This window comes from Bubalus kerabau, chromosome 5 (assembly GCF_029407905.1).
Source record: "Bubalus kerabau isolate K-KA32 ecotype Philippines breed swamp buffalo chromosome 5, PCC_UOA_SB_1v2, whole genome shotgun sequence".
Lineage (NCBI taxonomy): Eukaryota > Metazoa > Chordata > Mammalia > Artiodactyla > Bovidae > Bubalus > Bubalus kerabau.
In genome coordinates this window covers 58,306,318-58,318,559 of record NC_073628.1, presented here as the reverse complement: position 1 = coordinate 58,318,559, position 12,242 = coordinate 58,306,318, and the positions used below count along the sequence as shown (strand labels likewise).

General features: G+C 42.5%; 1 long non-coding RNA gene across 1 annotated transcript in view; it reads left to right on the top strand.

The window, feature by feature from the left end:
• LOC129652796 (uncharacterized) overlaps window positions 1–11,231 on the top strand; it is a 32,127-nt gene extending 20,896 nt beyond the window's left edge. Inside the window, exons 2-3 of the long non-coding RNA XR_008714741.1 lie at window positions 3,628–3,709; window positions 9,396–11,231. This is a non-coding gene — a long non-coding RNA (uncharacterized LOC129652796). The remainder of the gene's footprint in view (window positions 1–3,627; window positions 3,710–9,395) is intronic.
• The last annotated feature ends 1,011 nt before the right edge of the window (window positions 11,232–12,242 follow it).

The following is a 12,242-nucleotide window of genomic DNA, read 5'->3' as shown; positions in this document are numbered from 1 at the left end:
TATTTACAATAGCTAGAACATGGAAGCAACCTAGATGTCCATTGACAGATGCATGGATAAAGAAGCTGTGGTACATATACACAATGGAATATTACTCAGCCACAAAAAGGAATGCATTTGAATCAGTTTGGATGAGGTGGATGAACCTAGAACCTGTTATACAGAGTGAAGTGAGTCAGAAAGAGAAAGATAAATGTAGTATTCTAATGCATATACACAGAATCTAGAAAAATGGTACTGAAGAATTTATTTACAGGGCAGCAATGGAGAAACAGACATAGAGAACAGACTTATGGACATGGGGAGAGGCCAGGAGAGGGTAAGATGTACGGAGAGAGTAACATGGAAACTTACATTACCATATATAAAACAGATAGCCAACGGGAATTTGCTGTATGACTCGGGAAACTCTGTGTTCTGTGTCAACCTAGAGGTGTGGGATGGGGAGGGAGATAGGAGGGAGATTCAAAAGGGAGGGGATATATGTAACTTCTGTCTGATTCATGTTGAAGTTTGACAGAAAACAACAAAATTCTGTAAAGCAATTATCCTTCAATAAAAAAAAATTCTGGTTTTGTTAATTTATCTCTGTACTTACTGCCTAAGACTCAGTTCCAAGTCAGTTCCTTATTGTTATATTATTGTAAAATAAAAGGACATTCTAATTTGTTTCTGAAGCTTATCTCAGTAATCTATCTTTGGATGAAGATCAGATGCATCATGACCTTCAGCCAGAGATTATGCATGCTGGAAAAGATATCATTTAAAAAGCAAGAGAGTGCCAGAAAAACATCTATTTCTGCCTTATTGAAGATGCCAAAGCCTTTGTGTGGATCACAATAAACCGGAAAATTCTGAAAGAGATGGGAATACCAGTCCACCTGACCCACCTCTTGAAAAACCTGTATGCAGGTCAAGAAGCAACAGTTAGAACTGGACATGGAACAACAGACTGGTTCCAATAGGAAAAGGAGCACATCAAGGCTGTATATTGTCACCCTGCTTATTTAACTTATATGCAGAGTACATCATGAGAAACGCTGGGCTGGAAGAAGCACAAGCTGGAATCAAGATTGCCGGGAGAAATATCAATAACCTCAGATATGCAGATGACACCACCCTTATGGCAGAAAGTGAAGAACTAAAGAGCCTCTTGATGAAAGTGAAAGAGGAGAGTGAAAAAGTTGGCTTAAAACTTGACCTTCAGAAAATGAAGATCATGGCATCTGGTCTCATCACTTCATGGTAAATAGATGGGGAAACAGTGGAAACAGAGGTGGAGTTTATTTGGGGGGGCTCCAAAATCACTGCAGATGGTGATTGCAGCCATGAAATTAAAAGATGCTTACTCCTTGGAAAGAAAGTTATGATCAACTTAACATATTAAAAAGAAAAGACATTACTTTGCCAACAAAGGTCTGTCTAGTCAAAGCTATGGTTTTTCCAGTGGTCATGTATGGATGTGAGAGTTGGACTATAAAGAAAGCTGAGCGCTGAAGAATTGATGCTTTTGAACTGTGGTGTTGGAGAAGACTCTTGAGAGTCCCTTGGACTGCAAGGAGATCCAACCAGTCCATCCTAAAGGAGATCAGTCCTGGGTGTTCACTGGAAGGACTGATGCTGAAGCTGAAACTCCAATACTTTGGCCACCTCATATGAAGGTTGACTCATTGGAAAAGACTCTGATGCTGGGAGGGATTGGGGGCAGGAGGAGAAGGGGACGACAGAGGATGAGATGGCTGGATGGCATCACTGACTCAATGGACATGGGTTTAGGTAAACTCCGGGAGTTGGTGATGGACAGGGAAGCCTGGCATGCTGCCGTTCACGGGGTCGCAAAGAGTTGGACATGACTGAGCGACTGAACTGAACTGAACGGACTATTTCCAACCTAGATGGAAAGACCTTTATCAGGTACTCTGTACTCTTACCTAGCTCAGACACAGTGAAACTTAAGGAAATTGCCTCTTGGACTAATGTTTCCACTTAGAAAGGGCCCCTGCACTGCACTGGCCTATAGAAAGGACTGCTGACCTTAAAATCACCTTAAAACAGTACTCAAGTGGAGGAGAAACTACCAGACCAGAATGAGAAGAAGATGACATCTGAAGCAGACAGCTGACCCAAGGTTCTGGACCAGGCCTGGATACCAATTACTCTGATAATTGCTCATACCTTTGCTTATGAACCAAACATATTTCAGTCTCATGCAGAGTTTAACCTAATTGTTTGGTTTATGGTCAACTACTTATACCCTACTTTAGTGGATTTCTCCACTCGAAGGTTCCAACTGGGTGACCCTTAGGAAAATTTATTGTAGAAGAAAGAAATTATATTTCTCTTTAGGCCAGTATTGATATTACTAAGTGGGACCCCCTCACCTGGCCAATTAATAATAACTTCTCTGACTCCTACTATAAAAATCTTTTAGGATCACTCAAGCTCAATCAGAATACAGAGTCAAATCTCAGTCAAAAACTATAACCTCCTGTTTTTATTAGAAGGAACCTCCCACAATTGCAGTATATATTTATGTGGTTAACACCAGGCTATGGACATTTAAATTTAAAGGCTCCTGTATGTCAGGAACAATTAAATCATACAAAGGATAATCAGCTAACAGCAGTAGGGAATTGGGTTGGGTGCCTTATGGGAAATGCCAGTATATAACTTCCCTTAAAAATAAGGATTGGCACAGAACAGACTAAGTCAGATGACCTGGGAATATACTGGCTGCACCTAATAGAAGTTCTTGGCTTAAATTCTTACTTATAACCTTACTATCACTACTATCATTTGTATTTTTCCTGTTTTACAAAATTGTTGTTTTTGCATTACCAAATGTGTGTGACTGAGTGTTTGATAAAATGATGACCAGGGGACTAGAAGCAGTTGACCAGATAGATAGTTCTATACCAGATCAATGGTTTATAGTGTAACTCTAGATGTGAGAAAAAGCAACGAGGGGCATCATGTCCTGGACTACAATAGACTAGTAAGACTGTCTTGTGATTCAGAGACATTTGACTATATTAGTAGCGCCTGGCCTGGTAATAGCACACTGAGTTTGCCTGTTGAGAGCCTCACCTGACCTAGGAATAACTGTTCCTTAACACTGTGTGACAAAATAGTCACTAGATGTCTCCCAAACCATGGTCAAATTTATGACCATGATCGGACACTGCCAACTAAAACTTACCACCTGCCATCTGGCACCGCGAGAAGGAAGCCACTGTCGTTGCTGCCCTGCAGCTCACCCTGAAGGGGTTCAGGGTGGAAATCAGGGGTGAGGCACTGCGCTCTGAGAAAAACTGGCAGATCAGGCATTCATTTAGTTAGATATTTTCAGGAGAAGGTTTTACAAGCCCAATTTCTTGCATCTTCTCATATCTTCTCAAAAGGAAACATATTTCTTGTGACTAACAGCAAACTTCTGCCAAAATGTGTACTTGATTACATGAATCCCTCTTTACCATCATCATATATATACTCATCTCCCCCCTTACCACTTCAGAGCAGTCCCTCAGAGTTATCACAGAAGCTGTCTCCTGGGATATAGTTTTCATTTTGTCCCAAATAAAACTTAATCACAACTATCACAGTATGTTTCTTTTTTTTTCCCCCCAGTGGTGAGCTAGAATCTAAACCTTGGTCTGCTTGATTCTAAAGCTCAGTCCTTTGGCTGCCGGAGCTCTCAGAGCCTGTCAAGGTAACCCAAACTTGATCATTGGATCCTTTGAATTGTGTGACAGTTTCCCTTGGTATAAAATTCCCAAATGTGGTGGACAGAATACTGTCTTCCAAATATGTCCGTGTTCTGATCCCCAGAACCTGTCAGTAAGTCACCTTATATGGCAAAAGGGACTTTGAAATGTTATTAAGGATCTTAAATTAGGGAAATTATCCTAAATTATCAGGATGGGCCCACTGTAATCACAAGCATCTTATAATATGGAAGAGGGAGGCAGGAGGGTCAGAAAAGAAGATGTAACAACGGAAGCAGAAGTGGGAGGAGGGATGGGATATACGATGCTTGTTTTCAGTGTTAAAGCTCGAGGAAGGAGACACAAATCAAGGAATAAAAGTGGCCTCTAGAAGCTGAAAAAAGCAAGGGAACAGATTCCCATAAAGCCTTCAGAAAGAACACAGCTCTGCCAATAACTTGATTTTAGGACTTCTGGCCTTCAGAACTGTAAGATATTACATCTGTGTTGTTTTAACCCACTAAGTTTTTGGTAATTTGTTACATGAAAGCTTAAGAAGCTTGAGTACTATGGTAAATTAAACACAGCCACATATTCTTTGCAGCTGCTCCCATTAGGTGGTGAAGAGTAGTTTCCCAGCTCCTGACTCTGGCTAGCCATGTGACTTGCTGTGACCAATAGAATGCAACAAAATTGGTCTTGTGTGGTTATGAGTTTAGGCCTCAGAGACCTCACAGTTTCTTTTTTTTCTCCTTTTCTTCCTTCCTTCTTGCTCTCTCTCATTCAGATGCTGCCACCATGTGGACAAATCTGAGCTAGATTAGTGGAGAACCCTCAACCAACATCCACTGCTAGCAAGAGAGGAAATGAGTTGACAGATGATAGATAGCAGCCCCATCAGGATCCCAAGCAAAGCGAACAGAAAAACCAGGTCAGCAGCACCTCGAGGACTGTGAACAGACACAGTTATTGTTATTTTAAGCTACTAAATTTTGGGGTGCTGCAACAGATAAATGTTATGGGTACTTTTGAAAAATATCAATTCCTGCCTATCCATTTCTCTAGATAGTGTGATCAAGAATTTCTTGGTAAGGAGCTCCATTAATATGTTTGTGGTGGCTGTTGTTCATCAATAAAGTTTGGAACTCACTAGTGTAGACCTTGGAGACCAAGTCCTACTGAGTTACCTGGACCTCTGAAGCCCATTAAACCTGTTCCATTCAGGGCACCTGGGCCAAGGAAACTTGTTCTCTGTCACCTAGTGTACAGGTCAGGGCTTTTTCTATTGCAAATATCAAAAAACCCAACTAGAACTGCTTAAAGAAAATGTCTTATAAACATTTGAAAATAATTTTTAAAAGCAATAGGGTTAAATTTAGGCATGGCGTGTGCCTGTTCCCTCCTTATTGCTTGTCTCCACACTGGCTTCATTCTCAGGCTGCCTACTGGCACTTCCAGGATCAACTTAGTGGAAAAGCTCTCTCAGTAGTCTCCACGAAGTCTAACTGTATGTTGTTGGCTTTGATTGGCTCCATTCTTTTTTTTTTTTTTTTTTTTTATTATTTTTTTTTTTTGGCTCCATTCTTAAACCAAATCTCTGACTAGGAAAATGCAATGCTGTAATTGGTCAGGCTGGAGCCACCTGGAGCCAAAGCAGTGTCATCTGAAGTACATAGGACAAGGAGTTAGGGAGATAGCAATTCTGCAGAGAAAAACCACTAGAGCAGCTTCCAGGAAAGGGATGAATGGATGTTGGGCAGCAAAACCCACTGATATTTGCTATAGCTGGACATGGAGATCAGATTTTCTGATGTCACTTAAATCCTGAAAATTTGCACTGGGTCACCTGGCTACTGGAAATCTTCACCTTCCCAGATCTCAAATGTCTGGATGCCAGGCTTTGCAATTCATCTCGGCCGTCACCTGAATGAGGCAGGCAGGTTGCCCTCTCCATCAAAAATGCACCCCCTTCGCATGCTCTGTAAAACAATTGGTGAAGTATTCCCCATGCGAGATAATTTAATCCCAATGCTAAGGGCCCTATTGATATGTCTCAGTGTTCATAATCCTCTCATTTCATGTATGTCTTTGTATCATAATAAAAGCTGGATTAAGGGAAGTTGTAGTCAAACGTTTTCCCAGGGAGTAGCACTAGGAAAGTTAAAATTAACTGAAAATGTATGAATGAGAATACTGTTTATATCTGGATTTCTCCAGTGGAGACAACCATATGTGCCTGGAAGAAATACTTGGATAAGTACCTTGTGGGGACAGTTAGGAGACAAGTGTAAGATTCCCAAAAAAATTCAGAAAAACTGATGATGTCAAAATTGGCTTCTAAGGACGCTGGTACTGTTGTCTGCAGGGATTCGAGGTCTTAAAGCTGGAGATCTTCTCTGCCCTTTCCCCTGGCCAGCTCAGTCCCTCTCTCCTCTAAACAAATAAGCACATATGTAGGTATGAAGGAATTCCAGGTACTTCCACTGGCTTTGATTATAACAATGCATGCATGGGTCTGTCTTACTCCCTAAGACAGGAATTTGTTTTATTGATAATCTTCATATCCCCCCCCATCAAGTACAATACCAAGCACATAGGAGGCTCTCAGTAAAGATGACAATGTCACCAGAATTTTAGAAACCATTCCCTGATAAATGGAAATCTCTGTCTTAAAATCCACTCCTCCCTTCAAAATTGTGCTTGCTGGTCACCTGATGCAGGGAAGTCTTCACTTTTATTTGTTTGCTTGCTTTTTAAGACAAAAGCCTGGTCTCGCTCATGAAGAAACAGTCTTTCTGCAGTAAGACCCCTCAAGGAGCCACAGAGATCACCAAGTATACTTCTGGCAGGCCCTGGAAAGCAGCCTCTTTTCTTCAGGCTTCCTGAGCTCCTGGTGGGTTTCTCCGCTGTTCAGAGAGAGCCCCAGGGCTTGCTCCCTCACCTGAGCTTTTTACATCTGCTGTCCTTGGAAGCAGAAAGCACAAGTGAATCAGGAAATCACAGTTCTCAATAAGGAAAAAGATAACTTTAGAAAACTCCATCTATAATCTGGTTTGTGCTCCTTCACCCTACTGAGTATGAAGGTTAAGAAAGGTTCACTGAGGAAATCCCCTGGCGGTCCAGTGGTCAGGGCTTGGTGCTTTTGCTGAAGGGGCCTGAGTTTGATCCCTGGTTGGGGAACTAATATCCCACAAGCTGCTGTGTGGCCAAAAATAGAAAAAAAAAAAAAAAAAAAAAGGCTCACTGAAGAACAATGTGTCCTCACACCAACATTCCCAGAAGTACCATGGCCCTGGGAACTAGAGAGTAATAGAAAGGAAATATGACTTTTTAAAGCTGACCTCTAAAAAAGCGATGAGAACATTTTTGTTTTCCCTGGGATTTGATGATTAGAAGGCAAGCATCATCTTCTCTCAGGCAGTCTCTGTTTAAACAAATAGCTTTCTTTGTAGACTGCCTAAACTTTGCAGGAAATAGCATAAATGTAAATGTGATCCCAAACCCATAGTTTCTGCTTCCTGTCCTCCAGATTATGTGCACCAAAATCAGATTTTTTTCAGGTGTCTTTTATAGGCAAAGCCCATTGCTAGGTGCACAGAGGACTCAGATCCATCCACACACCATAATCTGCATGCCCTAGCTCCTTTTTGTTTTTTAGTCACCAAGAATCAGCTCTCACAGATTCAGTCAGTCATTGAACTTATACCTACTATAGGAATTTCCACTCACTTTCCTAGGATAATCCTTTTTTCTCTGGCTTTACCTGTCTTTCCTGGGCTGGACCTCACAGATTACTAGCATATTCTCACTATATGACAGAATCATAGGTAGGGTACAAATACGTCTCATGCAAGATTTGGGATACAGTGATACAAGAAATTATACATCTGAAATTCAAATTTAACTGGACACGTATTTTTGTTTGCTAAATCTGGCAACCCTACAGGTAGGAATAAAATCTTTATCTGAACTACTTTGGATTAGACTTGAAATCTGATCTTGGAAAAAAATCACCCTCTTCTACCTTTTACCAAGTAATTACCAAGTAATTCCCCTCTTCTACCTTTTTCCTGGAAACACAAACTCTCACATACATTCAAGTCCATATAATTGTATTCCCCACTTTTTTTATTTTTGGATTTTTTTAGTTACCATTAAGGTAAATTTTACACCCAGTAAAATGCCCAGATCTTAAGTGTATATTTTGATGAGTTCTGACCAATCTGTACCCCTGTGAAACACATACCCCAATCAAGATATAGACTATTTCTATTACCTCAAAAAGTTCCCTTGGGCCCCCTTCCAGTTAATGATGTCGCCTCAGAGACGACTGCCATAGATTAGCGTTGCTTGTTCCTGTGCATGCATGCGTGCTCAGTCGTGTCCAACTATGTGACCGCATGGACTGTAGCCCACCAGACTCCTCTGTCCATGGAATTTTCCAGGCAAGAACACTGGTGTGGGTGCTCGTTCTTGAGTTTCATATAAATGGAGTTACAGTATGTTCTCTTTAGTGTCTGGCTTCTTTCTCTCAACAAGTTGCTTCTGAGATTTGCCCATATGGGTGTTTATCTCAGTCATTTATTCTTTTTCTTAAGGAATATGAGTCCACTGAATGGATTTACCACGTTTATCCAGTCACCTGTCAGTGAACATGTGAGCTGTTTCCAGTTTGGAGCTATTATGAATAAAGTTTCTATGAACATTGCATACAGATCTTTTTGTGAGGATGTGTTTTTATTTCTCTTGTATTAGTTTCACAGGGCTTATATTAGTTTCTCTTGTATTAGTTTGTGGTAACAAATTATCACAAATTCTATGGCTAACAACAACAGAAATTTATTCGCTCAGCAGTTCGGGAGGCCAGAAGTCTAAAGTGTCAGGGCTTCCCTGTGGCTAAGACTCCGTGCTCCCAATGCAGGGAACCCAGGTTTGGTCCCTGGTCAGGGAACTAGACCCCACAGGCCTCAACTAAGACCTGGTACAGCCAAATAAATAAATAAACATATTAAGGACTTCTCTGGTGGCTCAGTAGTAAACAGTCCACCTGCCATTGCAGGAGACACAGGTTCAATCCCTGGTCTGGGAAGATCCCAGGTTCCATACTCGGAGCCACTGAACCCATGGGCCACAGCTATTGAGCCTGGGCTCTAGAGCCTGGGAACCACAGCTAATGAGTCCACTCAGGGCAATCCCTGAAATGCACGTACCCTGAAGCCCACGCTCACAACAAGACAAACCACTGCCATAAGAAGCCCACACACCACAACTGCAGACTAGCACCTGCTTGCGGCAACCAGAGAAAAGCCCTGGCAGCAATGAAGACCCAGCCCAGTCAAAAATAAATAAATTTATCTTAAAAAAAAAAAATATATATATATATATACACACACACACACACACATATATAAAACCAAAGTGTCAGCAGGGTGGGCTCCCTGGAGACTCTGAAGGCCACGTTCCATGTCTCTCTCACCTGTGCTGCGGTTGGCAGCCCTTGGCACTCCTTGACTGGTGACTGCATCCCTCCAGTCTCTGCCTCGATCGTCACAAGGTGTTTTTCCCCGTCATTAATCCTGCGTCACTGGAGGGACAGTGGAATGGAAGGAGGTAGATGAGAGGGGCAGTGGGGCAGTGACTAGATGCAGTGCATACTTTCATGTCAACTCTGTCTCCGCTCTTAATTTACAGGCTCTCTGCAGGCTGGTCCTGACTCCTAGGCTGGGCTGACATCACTGAGCCGAGCAAAGATGTTCACCCAAATGAAGCAGACATCAACCTCTGCAGACAGAAGCCGATGTTCCTGCCTTTCTTCCCCAGTTTGCCCGCTCTGTACATCCACCTCTAAACATCCAGCCTTCTCATACTCCAGGGTGTTGCCCAATCCCAGGTTCTAGAAATTCTCTTGCCTCCAGAAACAAAATGATAACATCCAGCCTGTCTGGGCTTGGCTTTGCTGTGGACAGACAGCACAAAACCAGAGGAACTGTGACATCCTGCAAAATAAGCCCAGTGCTTGTCCCCTGTACCTCTTTCATCTCCAGCCTCTGTTGTACGATCTAGGAGGTTCTAGCTCTAGGTTTGATCACGGGATCCAGAAGTATTGATACATTAGCCATCAGTTAAAACGGAACATTTCTCTGAAGGTCTGGTACTTTTTGAAATCCTGACTTTGAAGTTTAGAAGCATCTTGACTCAGCCCCAGAGCTTTGCATCTAGACTGCCCATCCCCTGCCTGGTCTTCCCTCTTACAGCCACAACAGGAAGCCCCCTGCAGGCGGCAGGGCTTCCGTTCCTCCTCTGTCACCCCCTGCACTTGGCTTTTCCCTTCTCTTCAACACAGACATCCAGCTCTGAGCTCAAAAGTCCCTGGGAATGCGGGTCATCTGTGGTGTTTTCGCAGTCTGGGAGGTTCTGAGAGTTTCCAACAACAGGTTTCTTCCACAGAAACCTTCAATCAGTACCTTCCAGGTTTATCCTAGGGAAGGAGATAACGTTAACTTTCTGAGACGTAAAAGGTTTTGCTTGCAAGCAGCTCTACAAATCTTTTTTGCCCAATTGCCAGTGTCTGAGGCTTCCTACAGGCCCCACCTGAGATCTTCAAATTCACTAGTTTTTGGGTATGTGAATTTGGGGGAAGCAATGAAAAGAGATTTTTTTTAATGCCCAGTTGACTATTTAGTTTGAGCAGTCCAAGAAAAGAGAAAGGACAGGTAGGCATCATACTGTTTTGCCAAAAGTTTTCACTTTCATCTCCGGTTCAAAGGATTCATTAACAAAATAAGCCACTTGTTTTATACAAATAAATAATACTAATATTTACTAGAGAGCTATCTAGCTTAATTTCAATGTACTAACATTAAAAGAAAAAGAAATAGAACGAGCAGAGGATACATCACCAAATTGGGTTTTGACAAACATCCAGACTTAATCAGCGCTGGGAAGTCCTGGGTCACAGCACATCTGGAGTCCCAGTTGGAAAGAGGTTCCAGGCAGCACCCCGTTCTATGGGTGAGACTTCAAAGATTGCAGTTCAGGATTCGCACTTATAATCCCATGACACAAACGGGTATCATCATCAATCTGTGAGCAAATTGCAGCTCTGGTTTCATGTTAATGCTGTTTGTTTTGTAGTGTAAAATTTGGACTGTTAAGCAGGGAGCTTGGTTGGCCAGGGCCCCCTCCAGGGGCTCAACAGTCCCAAGATTTGTCCCCTATCTTACCTGTGGTGCTGCAAGGCCTGCACTCACAGCAGGAAGCCAGGGCACTCACAGCACAGTTTCCAGGCAGGTCCCCTTGGGTCTTGGCTTCTACTTGTCAACCACAAATTAATTTTTAGGTTGATAATCTATGCCTTCTTATCCAGGACATCTGCTATTGTACAATAGTTTTCCTAGCTTGAAATTTCTAATCTTCCCTTGAATAACCTTCCTCAGCTCCTTGGAGAGAGATTGCTTTGGTGGCTATATTGCAATAGGCCTGGTCAACAGCACAGAGTCTGGCATCACAGCCTCTGAGTGTGACTGGGTGGGAGCCCAAGGGAACAAGTATCTACGGCCCTCCCCTCCTCTGGGCTCCTCTGACTTTGACTTTGTGGCTGGGTGGCTCAGAATAAAGGTGTGATGGGTCCGAAGTGTAGGAGGAGCTGGAGTTGGGGCTGGCCCCACATTAGAGGCAGAAATGGTGGTGGACAGAGACTGCTGACGATCTAATCTTTATATAGCCAAGGTGGACTTCTCCTTTATGTAACTGTGTCATCAAATGAAAGCAATTAGGATTTTTTTTCTTGGTGGATGGACACTCTGCTCTGAAATTTTCATAAGCAAAATTCAACTGAGTAGGGGCCAGGACCCCAGGTGTTTAAATCTGTGTCTCCAGAGTACACAGTGATCCCTCTCAGGGAAACCCATACTCTCACTTCTGTCTGAGACTGATTTTTTTTTCTTTGTTTTGGATAATATCTATAATTTATTGGAAAATTTCAAAACACTGTGCAGCATATTACATACATTATCTCAATTGTTTCTCACAGAAGCCCAGTGAGGTGGAGAATGTAAGAGTTTCAGAAAGGATAAACCATTGGCAAAGATCAAACTGCTAGGGAGAAGCCAAACCATAATTTGATCTTACTAGGTCTCAAAAATTATTCTTTCTTGAGCACTCTACGTTTTAAAAATTGCTTTGGAAACACCCCACCCCCGAAATAATGCCTAAATGCAAACACGTACATGGGTGCATACTTAGTCACTCAGTCACTTACAACTCTTTGTGACCCAGTGGACTGTAGCCCACCAGGCTCTTCTGTCCATTGAATTTTCCAGGCAAGAATATTGGAGCAGTTTGACATTTCCTACTCCAGGTAATCTTCCCCACCCAGGGATGGAAGCCTCATCTCTTGCGTCTTCTGCATTGGCAGCAGGATTCTTTACCACTGCAGCCACCTGGAAAGCCAGAATGTAAAAGGTACATAAAGATGTCCAAAGCTGTTTTAAATAACAGAGTTGAAGATCATTTGTATAGTTTTCCCCTCTCAGTAGG